The following is a 19,203-nucleotide window of genomic DNA, read 5'->3' on the forward strand; positions in this document are numbered from 1 at the left end:
GTTTGGAGCTTGAATCGGTCTAGAATTAAATCTCCTATCTTTTATTCATCTTGTTGCAATCAAATTATGCCCATATTCAACAGAAGCTGCAATTAAATATTTTTTAATTCAAGCTCTAGCATCAACAATTCTAATTATATCCAGTTCCATATACATATACTCAACTGACTTTTCATATACTCTTATTACTCTATCTTTACTCTTAAAACTAGGAGCGGCCCCCTTACATTTTTTATTTCCTCAGGTCATTGAAGGTTTGTCTTGACCCCAAGCCTTTATCTTATCCTCTTAACAATTCAGAAATTAGCCCCAATTCCGATTCATTCCTCAAACTTAATTTTATTAATTACCCTTGCAGCTCTTCTTTCTTCTTTAATTGGAGCCTTAGGTGGGTTAAACGTTACAAAACTACGTAAACTTATAGCTTTCTCTTCAATTAATCATATATCTTGAATACTTATTGCTATATCCATCAATGATATATGATTAATTTATTTTCATTCTACTCTTTTATTTCAGGCTCTGTCATTATTTTACTCTACTCAACCCAGTCTTCTTCAGTTTCTGATTTAATAAACCAAAATAAAAGTAAAATTGCCCTTAACTTTTTTCTCCCTATAAATCTCTTATCCCTTGGAGGATTACCTCCTTTTCTAGGATTTTCACCTAAATGAATTATAACTCAACTTTCGTCTAAAATAATAACCTTTTCTCTTCTAATCCTTCTATTTTCAAGCCTTATCACCCTTCATTTCTACCTATGTCTTTTTGTTCCTATCATTTTATTATCTTTTCCTTCGTTTACTTCTTCTCTAAAAATTAAACCTTTATCATCTTTTTCTCCTCTTTTAACTCTTTTCACTTTCATTAATATATTTGGTTTATGTTTTCCTATTCCGTTTTCAATCTAGGATTCTAAGTTATATGAAACTGAAGGCCTTCCAAGCCTAAAAAAAAAGAAATTCTTTTAAATCCTAAGTTCCAGTGTCTAAGCACATCTTTAGATTTGCAATCTAATATTATTTACATTTTACCATAGAACCTGATAAGAAAGTTTTAACTTGTTTTTAGATTTACAATCTAACGCCTTTATTTCTCAGCCATCTTATTATGCAATGATGATTCTTTTCTACAAATCATAAAGACATTAGTACACTATATTTTATTTTTGGAGCATGATCTGGTATAGTAGGAACCTCATTAAGTTTAATTATTTGAGCTGAATTAGGACAACCAGGTACACTTATTGGTAATGATCAAATTTATAATGTTGTAGTTACTGCACACGCTTTTGTTATAATTTTCTTTATAGTTATACCAATCATAATTGGAGGATTTGGTAATTGACTAGTTCCCCTTATACTAGGAGCCCCTGATATAGCATTTTCTTGAATAAATAATATAAGATTTTGACTTTTACCTCCCTCTTTAACTCTTCTTCTAATAAGAGGAATAGTAGAAAGAGGGGTTGGTACAGGTTGAACCATTTATCCACCTTTAGTGGCAACTATTGCCCATGCAGGGGCCTCAGTTGACCTTGGTATTTTTTCCCTTTATCTTTTTTTTTTTTTTTTTATGTAGGAAGGACACTGGCCAACAGCAACAAAAATCTAATAAAAAAAATGCCCACTGAAATGCCAGTCCCATAAAAGGGTCAAAGCAGTGGTCAAAAATTGATGAATAAGTGTCTTGAAACCTCCCTCTTGAAGGAATTCAACTCATAGGAAGGTGGAAATACAGAAGCAGGCAGGGAGTTCCAGAGTTTACCAGAGAAAGGGATGAATGATTGAGAATACTGGTTAACTCTTGCATTAGAGAGGTGGACAGAATAGGGGTGAGAGAAAGAAGAAAGTCTTGTGCAGCGAGGCCACGAAAGGAGGGGAGGCATGCAGTTAGCAAGATCAGAAGAGCAGTTAGCATGAAAATAGCGGTAGAAGACAGCTAGATATGCAACATTGCGGCGGTGAGAGAGAGGCTGAAGACAGTCAGTTAGAGGAGAGGAGTCGATGAGACAAAAAGCTTTTGATTCCACCCTGTCTAGAAGAACAGTATGAGTGGAACCCCCCCAGACATGTGAAGCATACTCCATACATGGACGGATAAGGCCCTTGTACAGAGTTAGCAGCTTGGGGGGTGAGAAAAACTGGTGGAGACGTCTCAGAACACCTAACTTCATAGAAGCTGTTTTAGCTAGAGATGAGATGTGAAGTTTCCAGTTCAGATTATAAGTAAAGGACAGACCGAGGATGTTCAGTGTAGAAGAGGGGGACAGTTGAGTGTCATTGAAGAAGAGGGGATAGTTGTCTGGAAGGTTGTGTCGAGTTGATAGATGGAGGAATTGAGTTTTTGAGGCATTGAACAATACCAACTTTGCTCTGCCCCAATCAGAAATTTTAGAAAGATCAGAAGTCAAGCATTCTGTGGCTTCCCTGCGTGATATGTTTACCTCCTGAAGGGTTGGACGTCTATGAAAAGACGTGAAAAAGTGCAGGGTGATATCATCAGTGTAGGAGTGGATAGGACAAGAAGTTTGGTTTAGAAGATCATTAATGAATAATAAGAAGAGAGTGGGTGACAGGACAGAACCCTGAGGAACACCACTGTTAATAGATTTAGGAGAAGAACAGTGACCGTCTACCACAGCAGCAATAGAACGGTCAGAAAGGAAACTTGAGATGAAGTTACAGAGAGAAGGATAGAAACCATAGGAGGGTAATTTGGAAATCAAAGCTTTGTGCCAGACTCTATCAAAAGCTTTTGATATGTCCAAGGCAACAGCAAAAGTTTCACCAAAATCTCTAAAAGAGGATGATCAAGACTCAGTAAGGAAAGCCAGAAGATCACCAGTAGAGCGGCCTTGACGGAACCCATACTGGCGATCAGATAGAAGGTTGTGAAGTGATAGATGTTTAACTCTTTCCTTCCGGCGCTTAAATTATTTTCCCGTTTTGTATGACGGCTAAAAATGGTAAACCTAGAAATTGTCAGAAAATTGTTTGAATATTAATAATTATTTTCTCTTTGTTATTCTGAATACAATGATGTACTTTGTAGCTCGATGTGACCTCTGAAAGTTCAGTTTATGCCTTATCAGGGATTCCTCCTCCTCCTCCCGCTGTGTGATATGTCATCCAGAAACAGCCCGGATAGCGATGACACTGCGCGCACACTCTCTCTCTCTCTCTCTCTCTCTCTCTCTCTCTCTCTCTCTCTCTCTCTCTCTCTCTCTCTCTCTCTCTCTCTCTCTCTCTCTCTCTCTCTCTCTCTCTCTCTCATCTTGGAGGGGAAATTGTACACTTCCAATGAGAGAGAGAGAGAGAGAGAGAGAGAGAGAGAGAGAGAGAGAGAGAGAGAGAGAGAGAGAGAGAGAGATTTCATCCCTTTTCATATCAAGTTTCAGGCAAATGACATTATCTCTCTCTCTCTCTCTCTCTCTCTCTCTCTCTCTCTCTCTCTCTCTCTCTCTCTCTCTCTCTCTCTCTCTCTCTCTCTCTCTCTCTCTCTCTGACAAGTTACCTTCTACCATTTTATTATAAAATCGAAGATAATGAAAAAAATTAACATGAAAGAATGATAGGTATCATCTCTCTGTTCTGATAAAACAGGTGGATCCTGTAAATCATTTTCCGAGTCCTCACTAATGTCTTCGCTTTCTTCAGTTTCTTCTTCTAAATATTCACTGTCACTGTCTTCAAACTCAGAAGCACTGCTAAATACATATGTTCTGTCCTGCTCCATGGTGAGTTATGATATGAGATCCTTCGCTCTTATCAGGATGTCTCTTCGCACTTATCATGGTGCTTTCCACCCGGCGGGTTGCTGGGGTTGCCAAGTGTCGCCTGGAGAAAGGGAAAATAGCTTAGTTACCGCTAAATTTCCAGAGCTAGTGACAAGACTACATGTGGAAACATACCAGATACTTCCACTCAAACCATCTGACTCGAGAAACTGCGCTTGGAGCTCAAAATTGAGGCGCGAAAATTCTTGATTACAGGTATGATCGCCGTCGCTACGGACGCATTTTTGCAATTGTATATATATACGATTGCCGGAAGGAAAGGGTTAAGAATCTTCCTGTTGAGGATAGATTCAAAAACTTTAGATAGGCAGGAAATTAAAGCAATAGGACGGTAGTTTGAGGGATTAGAACGGTCACCCTTTTTAGGAACAGGTTGAATGTAGGCAAACTTCCAGCAAGAAGGAAAGGTAGATGTTGACAGACAGAGCTGAAAGAGTTTGACTAGGCAAGGTGCAAGCACGGAGGCATAGTTTCGGAGAACAATGGGAGGGACCCCATCAGGTCCATAAGCCTTCCAAGGGTTTAGGCCAGCGAGGGCATGGAAAACATTGCGAAGAATTTTAATACGTGGCATGAAGTAGTCAGAGGGTGGAGGAGAGGGAGGAACAAGCCCAGAATCGTCCAAGGTAGAGTTTTTAGCAAAAGTTTGAGCAAAGAGTTCAGCTTTAGAAATAGATGTGATAGCAGTGGTGCCATCTGGTTGAAATAGAGGAGGGAAAGAAGAAGAAGCAAAGTTATTGGAGATATTTTTGGCTAGGTGCCAGAAATCACGAGGGGAGTTAGATCTTGAAAGGTTCTGACATTTTCTGTTAATGAAGGAGTCTTTGGCTAGTTGGAGAACAGACTTGGCATGGTTCCGGGCAGAAATATAAAGTGCATGAGATTCTGGTGATGGAAGGCTTAAGTACCTTTTGTGGGCCACCTGTCTATCATGTGTAGCACGAGAACAAGCTGTGTTAAACCAAGGTTTAGAAGGTTTAGGACGAGAAAAAGAGTGAGGAATGTACGCCTCCATGCCAGACACTATCACCTCTGTTATGCGCTCAGCACACAAAGACGGGTCTCTGACATGGAAGCAGTAGTCATTCCAAGAAAAACAGCAAAATACCTCCTCAGGTCCCCCCAACTAGCAGAGGCAAAATGCCAGAGGCACCTTTGCTTAGGGGGATCCTGAGGAGGGATTGGAGCAATAGGACAAGATAAAGATATGAAATTGTGATCGGAGGAGCTCAACGGAGAAGAAAGGGTGACAGCATAAGCAGAAGGATTAGAGGTCAGGAAAAGGTCAATAATGTTGGGCGTATCTCCAAGATGGTCAGGAATACGAGTAGGGTGTTGCACCAATTGCTCTAGGTCATGGAGGATAGCAAAGTTGTAGGCTAGTTCACCAGGATGGTCAGTGAAGGGAGAGGAAAGCCAAAGCTGTTGGTGAACATTGAAGTCTCCAAGAATGGAGATCTCTGCGAAAGGGAAGAGGGTCAGAATCTGCTCCACTTTGGAACTTAAGTAGTCAAAGAATTTCTTATAGTCAGAGGAGTTAGGTGAGAGGTATACATATACAGCACAGATAAATTTAGTATGAGAGTGACTCTGTAGTCGTAGCCAGATGGTGGAAAACTCGGAAGATTCAAGAGCGTGGGCACGAGAGCAGGTTAAGTCATTGCGCACATAAACGCAGCATCCAGCTTTGGATTGAAAATGAGGATAGAGAAAGTAGGAGGGAACAGAAAAGGGGCTACTGTCAGTTGCCTCAGACACCTGGGTTTCAGTGAGGAAAAGAAGATGAGGTTTAGAAGAGGAGAGGTGGTGTTCTACAGATTGAAAATTAGATCTTAGACCGCGAATGTTGCAGAAGTTAATGAAGAAAAAGTTGAGTGGGGTGTCAAGACACTTAGGGTCGTCTACAGAAAGGCAGTCCGACCTGGGGACATCTTGCAGGTGTATTCTCAATTCTCAGAGCAGTTAAGTTCATAAGAACCGTTATTAACATATGATCCTTCGGAATAAGAATAGACCAAATACCTTTATTTGTTTGGTCAATTTTTATTACTGCAATTCTCTTGCTTTTATCTTTACCCATTCTAGCAGGAGCAATTACTATGCTTTTAACTGACCGAAATCTTAATAATCCTTTTTTGATCCTGCGGAGGTGGAGACCCTGTATTATATCAATATTTGTTTTGATTTTTTGGTCATCCTGAAGTTTACATTCTTGTTTTACCAGCTTTCAGTATAATTTCGCATATTGTTAGACAAGAATCAGGAAAAAAAGAATCATTTGGTACACTAGGTATGATCTACACTATAATGGCCATTGGTATTTTAGGATTCATTGTTTGAGCACACCATATATTTACAATAGGGATGGATGTTGATACACGAGCTTACTTTACATCAGCCACAATAATTATTGCTGTCCCTACAGGTATTAAAATTTTTAGATGACTTAGAACTCTTCACGGAACACAAATTAATTATAGACCCTCAATATTATGGCCTTTAGGCTTTATTTTCTTATTTACTGTTGGAGTTCTCACAGGTGTTGTTCTAGCTAATTCATCAATTGATATTATTCTTCATGACACTTACTATGTTGTAGACCATTTTCAACATGTTTTATCTATAGGAGCTGTATTCGTTATCTTTGCCGATATTGCCCATTTTTCTGTTATATTTATTTATTTATTTTTCTATTATATTTATTGGTGTAAACATTACCTTCTTTCCCCAGCACTTTTTAGGACTTAACGGTATACCTCGATGTTACTCCGATTACCCAGATGCTTACACAACATGAAGCATTGTATCCTCTATAGGATCTATAGTTTCCCTTGTTGCTATATTAATCTTTATGATTATTATTTGAGAAGCTCTAGTTTCTAATCGACCTGTCCTGTTTTCCCCCTTTCTTCCCTCCTCAATTGAATGAAATCACTCGTATCCACCTGCTGACCATTCTTATATAGAAATTCCACTTAATACTAACTTCTAAAATGACAAATAGATGTATAGGATTTAACCTCCTACTAGGAAGATTTTTTTCTTCTTTTAGAATTCTTTCACCATTCTTAATGGCAACATGAACTTTTTAGGTCTTCAAGATGGAGCTTCCCCCTTAATAGAACAATTAATTTTTTTTCATGACCATATTATAGTTGTTCTTATTATAATTATTACCTTTGTAGGTTATATATTAGCATCAGTTCTCAGAAATTCACTTATCAACCGATTTATACTTGAACATCAAACTATTGAATTAATTTGAACTGCAGTCCCCAAAAATATTTTAATCATCATTGCCCTTCCTTCTACACGGCTTTTATATCTTCTTGATGAAGTTAACAATCCATCCATCACTTTAAAAACCGTTGGCCACCAATGATACTGAAGTTATGAATACTCCAACTTCCTTAATGTTTAATTTGACTCCTATATAATTCCTACCAATGAACTGGAATCATCAGGATTTCGCCTCTTAGGTGTAGACAGTCGAACCGTTCTCCCAGTAAATAAACAAATTCATATTGGAATTACAGCAGCAGATGTGATTCATTCTTGAACAGTTCCAGCTTTAGGTGTTAAAGCAGATGCCATTCCTGGCCGGCTCAATCAAACTAGATTTTCAATATCTCATCCAGGATTATTTTACGGCCAATGTTCAGAAATCTATGGTGCCAATCATAGATTTATACCTATTGTAATTGAAAGTGTTAACACAAATTCCTTCTTAAATTGAATTTCTTCGTATTCTGATTCACCCGATGACTGAAAGTAAGTGTAGGTCTTTTAAACCTATTATAGTATTGCGCCTACTTCTGGTGACAAGAAATTAGTTAAATCTATAATATTAATTTGTCATGTTAAAGTTATCTTCTTTAAGATATTTCTTAATGCCTCAAATAGCTCCTTTACTTTGACTTTATCTTTACTTTTTCTTTTTGTTAACATTAATTATTTTCATGTCCTTAAACTATTTCTTTAAACCCTTCAAAAAAATTGACTTGAAAGTTTCTCATTCCTATTCAACTTCTCAATCCACTTGAAAATTATAGCTAATCTATTCTCAATTTTTTAACCTTCTTTAAGAATTTTTAACTTATCACTAAATTGAGGCTCCACTCTTTTAGGAATTTTATTTATCCCTTACTTTTATTGGGCTTCTCCGTCACAATGATCCTAGTGTTGAAGTGAAATTATTTTTACTCTCCATAAAGAATTTAAAGCTCTTTTAACCTCTTATTCTTTAGGTTCGGCTATATTTTTTGTTGCCCTGTTTTCGCTAATTCTTTATAACAATTTCTTAGGATTATTACCTTATGTTTTTACAAGATCTAGGCAAATAGCAATAACTTTGGTGCTTTCATTACCCCTTTGAGTAACTTTAATGTTTAGAGGTTGAATCAGCCACACTCAACATATGTTTGCCCACTTAGTTCCCCAAGATATCCCCTCTGTCCTTATACCATTTATAGTTTTAATTGAAACTATTAGAAACATTATCCGCCCAGTCACTTTAGCTGTTCGACTAGCAGCTAATATAATTGCAGGTCATCTTCTAACTTTATTAGGAAATACTGGTCCGTCTATAAGATCTTCAATTCTTCTTTCTATCCTGATTTTTCTCAAATTTTGTTATTAACTTTAGAATCTGCCGTTGCAATTATTCAATCTTACATTTTTGCTGTATTAAGAACTCTCTATACTAGAGAAATTAACTAATGACATCATCTCATGGTTTTCACCCTTATCACTTAGTAGACATAAGACCTTGGCCTTTAACTTGTTCAATTAGAGCTATAATATTGACTACAGGCTTAATTAAATTATTTCATCAATATAATATAAATCTTTTATTATTAAGATTTGTTGCTATTCTTCTAACAATGTATCAATGATGACGAGATATTACTCGAGAAGGAACTTTTCAAGGTCTTCATACTTCTGTGGTGGTTAAAGGTTTATGATGGGGGATAATTCTCTTTAGTGCTTCTGAAGTACTATTCTTTTTTTAATTTTTTTAAGCCTTCTTTCATAGAAGACTAGCTCCAACAATTGAGAATGGGATAAATTGACCACCTTATGGTATTCAACCTTTTAATCCATTCCAAATTCCATTACTTAATACTACTATTCCTTTATCATCTGGAGCAACTATAACTTGAGCCCACCATGCTATCATAATAATCTAATCATAGACAATCTATCCAAAGTTTAGGTTTAACAATTATTTTAGGGTTTTATTTTACCCTTCTTTAAGCTTTTGAATATTTTGAAGCTCCTTTTACTATTGCTGACTCTGTTTGGTTCTACTTTTTTTGTAGCCACAGGCTTCCACGGCCTTCATGTAATTATTGGAACTTCATTTTTACTTATTTTCTTTTTACGCCTTTACTTTTACCACTTCTCATCTAATCACCACGTTAGATTTGAAGCAGCCGCATGATATTGGCACTTCGTTGATGTAGTTTGGTTATTCCTTTACGTTTTTATTTATTGATGAGGAGGCTAATTTTTTTAATATATATAAAGTATATCTGACTTCCAATCAGAAAGTCTAGAATTTCTAGAAAAAAAAAATTTCTTACTATACTTTTTTTTTATCTCCTAACTTTATTATTTGTTATATTGTTATAACTTTAGCATCATTAATTAAAAAAAAAACAATTATTGACTGAGAAAAGAATTCTCCTTATGAATGTGGGTTTGACCTAAAGGATCAGCACGGTTCCCATTTTCCCTTCGATTTTTTCTTATTGCTGTTATCTTTCTAATCTTTGATGTAGAAATTATGCTTCTTCTTCCATTAGCTTCAATTTTTAATATCACTAAAGTTTTCTCTTGATTATTTACTAGAACCTTATTTTTAATAATTCTTCTAGGTCTGTATTATGAATGATTTCAAGGGGCTCTAGAATGATCCGAGTAGTATATTTAAGACCATAGTCTATTCTTATGACATATGAGTTGCATTCATAAAGTGTTTTAATAAAACTGCTTTTGTTGAATCTTATTAGAAAGCTAAAATCATTGCATTTAGTTTCGACCTAAACTTTGGCCTCTAAGCCTCTAATAACTTTGATTGAAACCAAAATTGAGGTATATCACTGTTAATGGCAAAATTGAAGTTTAATCCTTCCAATCAGGATTGGGCATTATGACAAAAAAAGAAGCTTCTAACTTTTTTTTTAAGTGGTTAAATTCCGTTTATGTTCTTATTTTTATAGTGTAATTAACATGTTACATTTTCATTGTAAAGCTTAAATATTTCTTTTCTAAGAATGCCACTGTTTTTTTTTATATCTTGAACTCAAAGTAAATGTAACATCTTAAGTGCCACAAGCTAGCATTTTTTCTTAAACTATTTGAGTTACTACAAGACTTTTCATCTACTTTTGCTGCTTCAACGCAATATTCTTTAATTATACAAATTTAAATAATTAAAACTGTAAAAATAATAATTACAACCACAGATATCTTCATAAAAACTTTAATTATATTTAATTGTAAAGAATTTAAAATATGAAAAATATATGAAAATAAATAATATAAGCCCTGGCCTCCATAAAATTCAGATCAACCTTTATCTGCTACCCTTTCCATTTGAGAACCTAACTTGAAACTATTTTCACTTAACTTAAAAGTTCTTAATAAGGGTATATATCACATTGATCCTATTATTACAACTGAACCATAGTTACCCGTCCTCTTTAATGTGTAATTTACCCTTATTAAATTAAGTATATAACCTACCATCCCCCAAAAAATTCTTACAGCTAATACTGTTATTTTCATTACTATTCTTAAACAAATTATATAACACTCCGGAAACAACCTTCACCTCAGTGCTGATCCCCCTAAGATAGCTCCTAGCCCCAAAATTCTTATTGAATTAGTTATTAAAAAATCTTCATCTGAAAGATTAGAAATACTCCTTAAATTATACTCCCCTGAAAGAGTAAAAAATTAAATGGAGAGTATACATTACTGTTAATCCTGTTGCTATCACATAAATAAATGCAATAAAATTCATTCATCTTATAAAGGCAACCTCTAAAATTATATCCTTTGAATAAAACCCTGCTATAAAAGGAAACCCACATAGAGCTAGGTTGGCAATAGTTATATATGATACCGTTAACAGCATAAATTTAACTAAATTTCCTATAAACCGAGTATCCTGATAACCTCCTACTCTATGAATGACAACACCAGCATATATAAAGAGTAAAGCCTTAAACAAAGCATGGCTTAATAAATGGAAAAAGCCAAATCGGTGTAACGTAAAGACAAAATTCTTAATATTACTCCCAATTGCCTTAAAGTTGATAAAGCAATAATTTTTTTTTAAATCATATTCAAAATTTGCTCCTAACCCCGCCATAAATATTGTTAAACATGAAATAATAAAACCCTTTGAACCACAGACCCCTTTAAAGCAGGCCTAAATCGAATTATTAAATAAACTCCAGCAGTTACTAGCGTTGAAGAGTGAACTAAAGCTGACACAGGTGTAGGTGCTGCTATAGCAGCCAGTAACCACGCAGAGAAGGGAATTTGGGCTCTTTTAGTTATCGCTGAAATTCTTTAAAAAAATTTTAATAATAATCATCTCTCGTCTATATAATATCTATAAAATAAAAAATTTCATCCCACTAATCTTCTTATCAGCCCAATCCTCAATAAAATTGCTACATCCCCTACCTGATTTGAAAGAATAGCCAATATACCTGCATTTGCAGATTTTTCATTTTGATAATAGATTACTAAAGCATAAGATACCAACCCTAGTCCATCTCAGCCTAAAAGAATCCTAATCAAATTAGGTCTCAGTACTATAAATCTTATAGAAAGAACGAAGGCCAAAACAAGGTATATAAATCGATTAAAAGTTTTATCATGAACCATATATCTTTCCCTATAATAAAGAACTCTTCCAGAAATTACAAACACAAATCTTATAAACAATAAAGAAATTCAATCCAAAACTAAAGTGAACTCAATTGATCTTCTCATTAATCTAAAAAGTTAATTCAATTACATCCATTACCCCTCTTTTAATCTTTGTTAACGCTAAAGCCTCAGAAATAAATGAACCTGAAAATAAACTTAATATCCTAATTTCATGTATAGAAATTTTCCAAATAATTCTTTTATTAACTTAAAAGATTACTAAATTGTTAACAAAGTCCTATTAATGATCATTATATTTAAATGAAACCAATGTAAAAACAATCTCAAATATTCACTAACTTTTCCTGAACAACATGAATATAAAGAACTATAAAAAACCCCATGCTGTCTCAACCTATATATATATATATATATATATATAAAGTATAACTCACTCTAAAAAAAATAACAATCTAATACCTAAAATAGAGACCTTTCTTCAACTTAAAACTGTCAAAATAATATAATTTCTCCTGCCAAATTTAAAGGAGGTCTAGCCATATTCCTTACTCTTAATAAAAATCACCATAAACCTATTCTTGGTATGAATGCCAATAATCCTTTATTTACTATTAATCTTCATCTCCCTGTCTGTTCATAAACCATATTAGCCAAACAAAATAAACCAGAAGAACATAAACAGTGCCCAACTATTAAAATTACACTCCCAGCCAATCCTCATCAACTAAAAATTATAATACCACTAGTCTTATATGAACAACTGAAGTATAAACAATTGAAGATTTTATGTATACACATTAAACTAATATAAACCCCGCCTACAATTCCCAAACTTACTCAAAGTCAACAAAATCTTTTATTTACTTCTTGAAATATAATGAGTACTCGAATTAAACCATATCCTCCTAACTTTAATAAAACTCCTGCTAAAATTATTGAACCAGCAATAGGTGCTTCAACATGAGCTTTTGCTAACCATAAATGGAATATAAAAATAGGTAGTTTAACTAAAAATGCTAAAACAGTACTCACATATCAAAATTTATATAGATAATTTTCCCCTGTTACAGAAACTATTAAATTGATTGTTAAACTCCCAGTTATTAAATAATAAATAAATAAAGACCAATAATGGTAGAGAAAATGCTAAAGTATAAAAGTATATAAATACCTGCTTGCACACATTCAGGCTGGTAACATCCTAAAATTAAAATTAACGTTGGAATTAAAGATGCTTCAAATCTGACATAAAACATTAAATAATATATAGAAGAAAAGTCAATATTAAAAATAATAACAAAAAAAAAATTTGTAATAATAAATTTTCCACTAAAATGATCTAAATTTTTTATTTTTTTGTCTAGAAATCAAAATTAATGAAACAATTCAATACTCAATAAAATTATAATATATCTAATATAATCTATTCCCAACCTTAATCCCATATTAAATAAAAAGAAGTTATGATAACAATTTATTCTAATTAAAAATGTTTAAAAAAATAGACCTACCTGAACCGTTTTTCATTCTTTATTAAACTTTATCAATAAAATTAAAGAACTATAAACTTTAACATTCTAATGAATTAAATCTTTTAAAAACATCATTTCCATGTCTTCACACTACTAAAATCAATTTAGTTAAACCCAAAGACCCTTCACATGCAGCCAACGTAAAAAAAAAAAGAAAAATAGATTTCCCTCCCCCACTAAAGTTAACTGAGTCCTTATTAACCAGAATACTCCAAGTATCATGAACTCAAGTCTTAATAAAGAATTTAACATATGTTTATTATATATAATAAATCCTCACACTCCACAAAAAATCATAACTACAGGAATAAAAATTATACCTCTAAAACTTACCATTAGTTTTAATAGTTTTAGTTTAACTTAAAACTTTGGTCCTGTAAACCAACAATGAAAATAATCTTCTTAAAACTTCAGAGAAAAAGGAAGCATTTCTTGATCTTTAATTCGCAAAACTAATATTTTATTTAAACTATTCTCTGATATGTGTTTACTTTTTATTCCATTAATTTTAATTTTATCATTATTATTTACGCGACTGATTCATCCTTTTATCTATAGGTTTAACCTTATTGATTCAAACTATTCTTATCTCCCTTTCAGCTGGGTTAATAACATATACTTGCTGATTTTCTTATATCCTCTCTATGATTTTTTTTAGGAGGTATGCTAGTCCTGTTTATTTATGTTACTTCTCTAGCTTCAAATGAATCTTTCTCATTTTCTTATTCTACTCTTTCTTTTTCAATTCTTTTACTTCCACTTACTATTTTTTTTGAGATCCCCTACTTAATGACACCTTGACCAATTTACCCCTCTCATCCTTAAACCTTGAATCATCAAACATCTTTATTATTAGATGAATTTATAGTTTTAACTTAATAAATTTTACCTTGTATATTATTTTATATTTACTTTTAACTTTAATTGTTGTAGTGAAAATTTCTAACGTGTTTAGAGGTCCCCTATGTCTCTTTCCTTAATGACAATACCCCTACGAAAGTTACACCCTTTATTTAAAATTGTTAATAACTCTTTGATATACCCCTCCCTTCAAATATTTCAACTTTTTGAAATTTTGGGTCCTTATTAGGTTTGTCTAGTTATTCAAATTGCCACCAGCTTATTTTAAGCTATACATTATACTGCCCATATTGATCTAGCATTTCCTAGAGTAGCTCATATTTGCTGAGATGTAAATTATGGCTGACTTCTCCGAACTATACATGCTAACAGGGCATAATTTTTTTTTGTCTTTACATTCATATTGGCCAAGGTATTTATTATGGTTCCTACATAATTTTTCATGCTTGAATAGTTGGAGTAGTGATTTTATTTATAGTTATAGCAACAGCTTTTTAGGTTATGTTCTCCCATGAGGACAAATATCATTCTGAGGAGCTATTGTTATTACTAATCCCTTTTCAGTTATTCCTTACATTGGGACAGACTTAGTTCAATGAATTTGAGGTGGATTTTCAGTTGATAACGTCACACTCACTCAATTTTTTACCTTCCATTTTGTTCTTCCTTTTATTATTGCAGCTGTAACTATTATCCATATCTTTTTTCTCCATCAATCAGGTGCTAATAACCCTCTTAGTGTCTCAAGACAATTAGATAAAGTGCCTTTCCATTCTTATTTTACATTTAAAGACATTGTTGGATTTATTGTCATGTTTACACTTTTACTAGTTTTATCCCTTCTTAATCCACATCTACTCAGAGACCCTGATAATTTTATTAGAGCAAATCCATTAGTTACTCCTGCTTATATTCAACCAGAATGATACTTCTTATTTGCTTATGCTATTCTTTGGTCGATTCCCAACAAGCTCGGGGGAGTAATTGCTTAGGTTGCCTCAGTAGCAATCATTATAATTTTACTTTTTACTCATGCCTCAAACTTCTGCAGATTGATATTTTACCCCTTAATCAACTTTTATTCTGAATCTTAGTTTCAGTTCTAATCCTTCTTACCTGAATTGGAGTCTGACCCGTTGAAGAACCCTATGTTCTTACAGGTCAAATTTTAACTGTTATTTACTTTTCTGTCTTTATTATTAATCCTCTCCTACTTATAGGATGAGACAAAATACAAAAATAGTCATTTAGTTTATTCAAAATAGATATTTTGAAAGTATCAGAAAAGAGATCCTCCCTTAATGATCATGTTAATATATAGTTTTAATTATATTTATAAATTAACAACAAAACAGAGATTTTACCCCAATAAAAAAATAAATAAATAAAATAGTTAATAGAAACTGGTAAAAATCTTTTTCAAGCTAAATACATTAACTTATCATACTGTAACCGTGGTAATGTTCCCCGAACTCATACAAAAATAAATGCCAAAAATACAGACTTTAAATAAAATATTATACTATAAAGACTTCTTCCCAAAAATACAATAACAAAAAGAACCCTTATAAAAAAGAATTCTAGAATATTCTGCTATAAAAATTAAAGCAAACCCTCCTCTTCTATACTCTGTATTAAATCCTGAAACCAACTCTGATTCTTCTTCCACAAAATTGAATATTGTTCTATTAGTTTCCACCAAACAAGAAGCAAATCAAATTAACCTTAAAGGTAACAATAAAAATATAAATCAAATATAAGATTGACATTTAACAAATAATTCTAATCTAAACCCTCCTAACAAAACAATAAATAATAACAAAATTAAAGCTAATCTAACTTCATAAGAAATAGTCTGAGCTACTCTTCGTAAACTTCCCAATAAAGAATATTTACAGTTTGATGCTCAACTTGCCACCATTACCCTATAAACTCCTATACCTAAACAACAGAAAAAAAAAAAATTCTTATATTAAATCTTTCTAATCCCATATAATGAGGTATAACTCTTCACACTAATAATGATAAAAACAACCTAAAAACAGGACACAAATAATAGATAATAAAATTTGATATAATAGGTATAGTTTGCTCCTTCATAAAAAGCTTTACAGCATCAGGAAGTGGTTGAAGCAACCCCATATAACCTACCTTATTAGGGCCTTTACAAATTTGAATATAACCTAGAATTTTTCGCTCCAGCAAAGTTACAAAAGCTACTCCAACTAAAACACAAATAATTAAAACTAAATAATTTACAATTTCCACTAATAACACAAAACAATTAGACTCAATTGCTTTACTATTTATAGAATTAATTCTATTTAACTAGATCCTAAGTCTAGCACATATTATCTGACAAAATAGTATTTCAATTGAAAAAATGTTTAATTACTTAATTCTTTTGTACTAAAGTAATTTCCTCTCCATCTCTAGAAGATAGAAACCGACCTGGCTCTCGCCGGTCTGAACTCAAATCATGTAAAAAATTAAACGTCGAACAGACCTTCTTTTATAGCTGCTGCACTATAAAGACATTTTAATTCAACATCAAGGTCACAAACTTCTTTTTTGATAAGAACTCTTGAAAGAAATTACGCTTTATCCCTAAAGTAACTTGATCTTTTAATCCTTAATAAGGATCACTTACAACTTAAATCAAATATAATTGTCTAATTTCAATAGCAGTTATTTAACTTTATACCCTTGTTGCCCCAACCAAATAAATCTTTTAAGTATACTTTTATTTTAGAAAATTCATTTAACTTATTTAATTTATAAAGCTTTATAGGGTCTTATCGTCCCTCTAGAATATCTAAGCCTTTTCACTTAGAAGTTAAATTCAATCTAAATAAAAGAGACAGCTTTTTCTTTGTCCAACCATTCGTACAAGTTTTCAATTAAAAAAAATAATGATTATGCTACCTTTGCACGGTCAAAATACCGCGGCTATTAAACATTTTTGTCAGTGAGCAGGCTAGACTATATATATCATCAAATAGACATGTTTTTGATAAACAGGCAAGAAAACCTTTTGCCAGGTTCCTTTATAATTTAATCCACATTTTACTTCTCCTAAATTATCCTACAAACTTTACATTTTCTACTTATATAATAATTTCTTCTTAAAGTCTAACATTAAGTTTAATATTTTAGTACTTCATCAAAGAAAGAATAAATTATTTTTTTTCTTAAATCTAAGTTAGAACACTTTAATTTCATAGCTACTTTTAAGCTTAGAAAAACATCACCTTCATTTATATTCTATTGTTTGATTCTATTAGTGATAAGAAGCTCGTCTGTCCTACCCTTAAATATTGAATTCATTTTACTTCAATAATTAAATTATATTTTATTCCTAAAAAAACAGATATCATAAAGCTCGTTTGACATCTCATCTTTAACATTATATTACAAATCTTTTGTTACAAAAAATTGCTTATAATATTAGCTATCTTTATTTCAGGATCCTCATTTTCCATGACCAGTTTTAATTATCCCTGATACACAAGGTGCTTGCACCTTGTCTAGTCAAACTCTCAACTCTGTCAACATCTCCCTTTCCTTCTTGCTGGAAGTTTGCCTACATTCAGCCTGTTCCTTAAAAGCGTGATCATTCTAATCCCTCAAACTACCGTCTTATTGCTTTAATTTCCTGTCTATCTAAAGTTTTTGAATATATCCTTAACAGGAATATTCTTAAACATTTATCACTTCACAACTCATCCCTATCTGATCACCAGTATGGGTTCTGTCAAGGCTGCTCTACTGGTGGTCTAGCTTTCCTTACTGAGTCTTGGTCATCCTTATTTAGAGATTTTGGTGAAACTTGCTGTTGCCTTAGACATATCAAAAGCTTTATCTTGATAGAGTCAGGCACAAAGCTTTCATTTCCAAACTGCACTCCTATGGTTTCTATCCTCTCTGTAACTTCATCTTAAGTTTCCTTTATGACCATTCTACTGCTGTTGTAATGGACAGTCACTGTTCTAAATCTATTAACACTGGTTTTCCTCAGGGTTCTGTCCTGTCACCCACTCTCTTCCTATTATTCATCAATGATCTTATAGACCAAACTTCTTATTCTATCCACTCCTACGCTGATGATACCACCCTGCATTTTTCCATGTCTTTTCATAGGTGTCCAACCCTTCAGGAAGTAAACAGTTCATGTAGGGAAGTGACAGAACACTTAACTTCTGACCTCTTTGAAATTTCTTATTGGGGCGGAGCAAACTTAGTATTTTTCAATACCTAGAAAACTCAATTCCTCCATCTATTAACTTGACACAACCTTCCAGATAAGTATCTCCCCTTCTTTAATGACACAACTATCCCCCTCTTCTACTCTGAACATCCTCAGTCTGTCCTTTACTTATAATCTAAACTGGAAACTTCACATTTCATCTCTAGCTAAAACGCCAGTTTTTCTCACCCCTCCAGCTGCTAACTTAGTACAGGGGCCTTATCGGCCCATGTATAGAGTATGCTTCACATGTCTGGGAGAGTTCCACTCATACCACTCTTCTAGACAGGGTAGAATCAAAAGCCTTTTGTCTCATCAACTCCTCTCCTCTTAACTGGCTGTCTTCAGCCTCTTTCTCATTGCTGCAGTGTTGCATCTCTTGCTATCTTTTACTGTTATTTTCATGCTAACTGCTCTTCAGACTTGCTAACTGCATGCCTTTCCTCCTGCAGCTTCACTACACAAGACTTCTTTCTCTCACCCCTATTCTGTCCACCTCTTATGCAAGAGTTAACCAGTATTCTCATTCATTTCTCCCTTTCTCTGATAAACTCTGGAACTCCTTGCCTGCTTCTGTATTTCCACTTTCCTATTAGTTAAATTTCTCCAAGAGGGAAGTTTCAAGATACTTATCCTTTAATTTTTGACTACTGCTTTGGACCCTGTTCAGGGACCAGCTTCTCGGTGAGTCCTTTTTTATTGAAATTTTGTTGCCCTTGGCCAGTGCCCCTCCTACATAAAAATACTTGTATTATCACATAATGAAAGTCAAGTACTTAAGACATCACATCATATACAGCATCTATTCTGACAGGTTTGTGGAGTATTCTAGATCAATACAGAGGCACAGACAA

At 33.4% G+C, this 19,203-nt stretch overlaps 1 protein-coding gene and 3 pseudogenes across 1 annotated transcript in view; 3 read left to right on the forward strand and 1 right to left on the reverse strand.

The window, feature by feature from the left end:
* The window catches only part of LOC135108105 (EP300-interacting inhibitor of differentiation 3-like), a 74,808-nt gene that overhangs the window by 44,467 nt on the left and 11,138 nt on the right, over nt 1-19,203 (forward strand). The window lies entirely within an intron of this gene.
* On the forward strand, nt 6,092-6,791 carry LOC135108106 (cytochrome c oxidase subunit 1-like; annotated as a pseudogene).
* LOC135108107 (cytochrome c oxidase subunit 3-like) lies at nt 8,518-9,055 on the forward strand (annotated as a pseudogene).
* LOC135107831 (NADH-ubiquinone oxidoreductase chain 1-like) lies at nt 13,171-17,907 on the reverse strand (annotated as a pseudogene).

The sequence above is a fragment of the Scylla paramamosain genome, chromosome 16 (genome assembly GCF_035594125.1).
Source record: "Scylla paramamosain isolate STU-SP2022 chromosome 16, ASM3559412v1, whole genome shotgun sequence".
NCBI classification, from domain to species: Eukaryota; Metazoa; Arthropoda; class Malacostraca; order Decapoda; family Portunidae; genus Scylla; species Scylla paramamosain.